The 4,648-nt window shown below is 30.6% G+C and overlaps 1 long non-coding RNA gene across 1 annotated transcript; it reads right to left on the reverse strand.

Moving 5' to 3' along the window:
- Positions 1 to 2,349: 2,349 nt before the first annotated feature.
- Positions 2,350 to 3,392, reverse strand: LOC116130929. The gene is made up of 3 exons (XR_004128168.1): positions 3,261 to 3,392; positions 2,436 to 2,544; positions 2,350 to 2,359 (listed from the first exon to the last, which is right to left on the reverse strand). It is a non-coding gene; the product is annotated as an uncharacterized LOC116130929 (long non-coding RNA).
- Positions 3,393 to 4,648: the final 1,256 nt, after the last annotated feature.

The raw sequence follows: 4,648 nt of genomic DNA on the forward strand, positions 1-4,648 counted from the left end.
CTTGATTCTCACCTACTCGTTCAAAAAAAGATGAGATATCAAACTTAACCGAACAAACTTCAGCATTTGGATAATTAAGAGCACTAATTTGAAAGATAGTATACCTGGTCTCGGATGATTGTATTTCAAGCTTTTACATGCATCAATATTATGTCAACGGTCCACCTCTACATTAAACACAATAGGAACAACATGCTTCCAATTAGTTAAAAGTAATATTTTCGATATTGACATAATGCAAATCTTTTCACTAAAAGCTAAGGAAATGTCACAGATTTAAATTATTTACTTACAGTTACTAGTTTTACTCCAGATAATGAAGCACCAATGCATAGGCCAAAAGACATGGCACCACATCCAACATACAAGTTAGCAAACGCTTCTCAAAATTCCCAAGGGTGTTATTTTTTAACCCTCTCACTTGAAATAATCAATGTATCACTATCTCGTTTATCAATTACTGAGTTAATAAAGCAAATAACATCAATTAATTGAAAAGAAAATGAAAAATTCCATATTGTAGGAGCAAAATAAATTATCTGTGATTATGTTTGTAAAAGTCAGCTATGACAATGTGTATTAATCATAATACAAGGCAGAGGAAGAAATATTTTCCTCATTTGCTTTAAGTTCATCTGCATTGTCAATGAACTAGTTATGACCTTTTATGTTGATATGAATGCACACATTGGACCAGAAAATGGAGAGAATAATTAAAGGAAGCACAATGCAATCCTCTTACACTTAGGGCAACCACAACAATGTTTACTTTAGACACAATACAATAGTGGATTGTCGTCTTTTACATGAGGGAAACACTCTTCTTTTTTCAACAAGATTTGCACTGGCCTTGATGACCTAGAAATGACAAAAAATTGCAAGTTTAATAACACCAGAATAGATCATAAAGATATGGGTGAAAAAATATGGAATAATTAGAATATTCGTATCATGTCTTAGCTCTATAAACCATATTTATGATCAGTGATGGAATAGTCATATAAGAGCTTAACAACAAAGACAATATAACAAATATGACATGTGGCTAGTCTTTTCCAAATGAATTGTGGAATGCCGTAAATACACTCCGAATTTCTTCACTTTGTTAGGATCACCATAACAAATAGCTAATAGCCTCTCCCCTTCAAAATCCTCATCAGAAACATATGAGAGGCTTTATCGTTTTCTTATTCCTCTTTGCTAACTGAGTTAAACTCTACTCTGCCTCTATATGAACCAAAAAAAGAGAATTGCTAGCACAACTTTTCCCATTCCTTCAACAAGGATAATTTTTTTCCATACTTCATTCCTCACCTACTCATCCAAAAAATGATGAGATGTCAAACTTAACCAACAAATCTTCAACATATGAACAAGTAAGAGTACCAATTTAAAAGGTCACTATACCTGTGTTTGGGATGATTGTATTTCAAACTTTTACATGATCATTATTATGTCAACAACCCACTCTACATCGAACACAATAAGGAATCAACATGCTTCCAATTAGTTAAAAAGTAATATCTTTGATATTGACATAATGCAAATCCTTCACTGAAAGCTAATGGAAATTTCATCAGATTTCAATGACTGATTACAGTTACTAGTGTTACTCTGATAATGATGCACCAATGCACATACTAGTAGACATGGCACCACATCTAGATACAAGTCTAGGAAAAGCATCAAAATTCCTAGGGTTGTTGATTGAACCCTTCACTTGAAATAGTCGATGTATCACTATCTTTTTTATCAATTTAGAGTTAATAAAGCAAATAGCATCAATTAATAACAAAAAATATGAAAAATTCCATATTGTAGGAGCAAAATAAATTACTTGTGATTATGTTTTAAAAGTCAAGTATGGCAATGTGTATTTCATATCATAATACAAGTCACAAGAAGAAATATGTTCCTTCTTTTCCTTAGTTCATCTGCACTGCACAGAACTAGTTATGACCTTTTATGTGATATGAATGCAACAATTGAACTAGAAAAATGGAGAGAATAAATTAAGGAAGCACGATGCAATCCTCTTACATTTAGGGCAACCTAAGCAATGTTTACTTTAGACACAATACAATTATGTGGATTGTCATCTTTAACATATAAGAGAAGCACTCTTCTTTTTCAACAAGATTTGCAGGTCCTTGATGACCTAGAAATGACAAAAAACTGCAAGTTCAATACACCAGAATAGATAATAAAGATATGGGTGAAAAAATATGGAATAATTATAGAATAATCTATATGTGTCTTCAACTGTATAAAACCATGGAACCGTAAAGTATGGCGCTCCATTAGTGCCTTCAAACAACTCAATGATTCAAGCAATATCATCAAGCTTCCCATCCTTAGCCTAAAAATTAAGTGATTATCAATACATGAACTGGGAAACACTTTCAATGAAAGGAAAATAAAGAATAAGAAGTTACCTTGACATAAGCATTATCACCAAGATTGTACTCACTCCTATCTATGAAAGCTTTAGTATAATGACACTTTGCCTGCTGAACTTCTTCCTCTTCATCTGATCGACTATACCTAGAACACAGAAATCAACACAACAATATTATCAATCAATTCACAAATAAAAATGGCTAGAAGCCCTATGGAAGTGCTTTTATAAAATAAAAAATGCTTTTTTTAAGATATTGAAAAACACTTTAAAAATAAAATTATCAAGTCTTCTTTGATAATGTTTTAACCATCTTTCAACTTAGAAAATACTTTCTTGATGAATATCAATTAAACTCTTCTTCAGAAGCAAAAAGTGACTTTTTAAGACAAAGAATAGATTAAAAAACATTTTATTTTCTTTTAAGAGAAGCACTTTTAAAATTTATTTGGAAGTGTTCCATAAAAAGCCAATTTTTTTTCTTCTAATAAACAAAAATATGCTTTTGAAAAGTGCCTTTTTTATCCATAAATAATTGAATGCCAGAAAAAAAAATTTTTATTTTCTTTTGCCAAAAGCACTTTTAGAATTTATCTGGAAGTGTTTCATAAAAAGCCAAATTTTTTCCTAATAAACTAAAAATTGCTTTTAGAAAAACATCTTTTTATTAATAAACAATTGTATGCTAGAAAAAAAAATTATTAAATAAAAATTCTCTCCTATTAGAATCAGTCTCTGCCAGAGCTCCATTCTTCTTCTAAAAAACCTAAAAAAAAAAAAAAAAAAAAAAAAAAAAACAGACTCTCCAAAGCAAAAACATTTCCAGAAAATAAAAAGAATTAGAATAAAAAATCAGTTTAACCTTGAAGAAGCATTTGCAAGTGTATCTACTTGGCCATTTCTTTTGTGCTTCAGAAGTTGGAATGAGCGGGCCGACGAGGGAGAGTTTGGAGTTGGGTTTGTTCTTTCATATCTTCTTTTTCTCTTTGTTCAATAACTCAACCCGTGTAAATATTTTTGTCAACTTCTGAAGTTATGCATGCACATTCATTTTTGAGGTTAGCACTTTTATTTGATTAAGCAGAATGTTGTCTATGGTTTACACATGTCGTAACATCTTGTATAAATGTGTGCACATTTTCTTAGTATGACGTTACTGTAAATATGTGGGCACATTTGAATCAGTTGTGTAAACATCTTTCCAGTTTGACCCTTTAATACATGAGTCGAGTTTTCATTGGTTGTTAGGATATTTTCCAGTTCTAAAATATACATGAGTTGTCCAAATACAGGTGTATGATATTTTAGAAGTGGTCCAGGAAAGTTGTTGTACCTTTTTCAAATGTGGTGCAAACAAGTTGTTGAAATCTTTCCTAAAATAGTAAAAAATGTGTAAGCCATTGTCCGTTGGGTCTAAGGGTTTGTTGATCAAGGATTATATAATATCTTCTTCATCCTTACATTTTTTTCTTGAACTTGAATACTCTATTTTGATCTCTGATAGTTGTTAGAGAGTTTATTCTTTGTTCAGGTTCCTTATATGATTTTATACTTAAAATACTTTGCTGATGTGTTGTTGTTGAGTGTTTGTTGGAACATGGTTCCTTTGATGAAAGCTGATAGTCCTATGCTATTGTCATTCTAAAAATCTCTACAAATAATATTTAGGCAGCAAAATACATTTATACAATTGATCATATTCAAAAGATTTGAATTTCTAAAATATTGTTTTTTGCACCCTCTATCAAACGAACACTTGGTAAACAAAACCTTTAATTGGAGTATTTTCAAATTTTGTTAAATTACCGTTTTCCTATTTTTTTCATACTCTAAAATCTTTAAATATTTAGAGAAATTATATCAAATGGCAGGAATAGGGGAAGGGAGTTGAAAACTAGCACTTTTTGAAAAGTGTCTCAAGAAATAGCATATTTCCAATTAGCACAAATTTGGCAGACGAAATTGCCCTTGATGACAAATCCCTAACCATTAATTCAAAAGCATATATATATATATATATAGACTTATTAAACAGTTCACAAGAGCGAGAAGATAAGTTTTGGTATTTGAAAGTTGTTTGAAATCTAAAATGTTGAGTATGTTGCGTATATGTCAAGGAAACTTTTTAAATAAGTTATCTTTTAAATGATTTGTTGTTGCTATAGCTGCTTAAGCTTATATTTAAGTGGATATGTTGAAATTGGTTGTTGTTGAAATTGGTTGTTTAGGCGTAATCTAAGTATAGATTTC

This window comes from Pistacia vera, unplaced genomic scaffold (genome assembly GCF_008641045.1).
Source record: "Pistacia vera cultivar Batoury unplaced genomic scaffold, PisVer_v2 Contig227, whole genome shotgun sequence".
NCBI classification, from domain to species: Eukaryota; Viridiplantae; Streptophyta; class Magnoliopsida; order Sapindales; family Anacardiaceae; genus Pistacia; species Pistacia vera.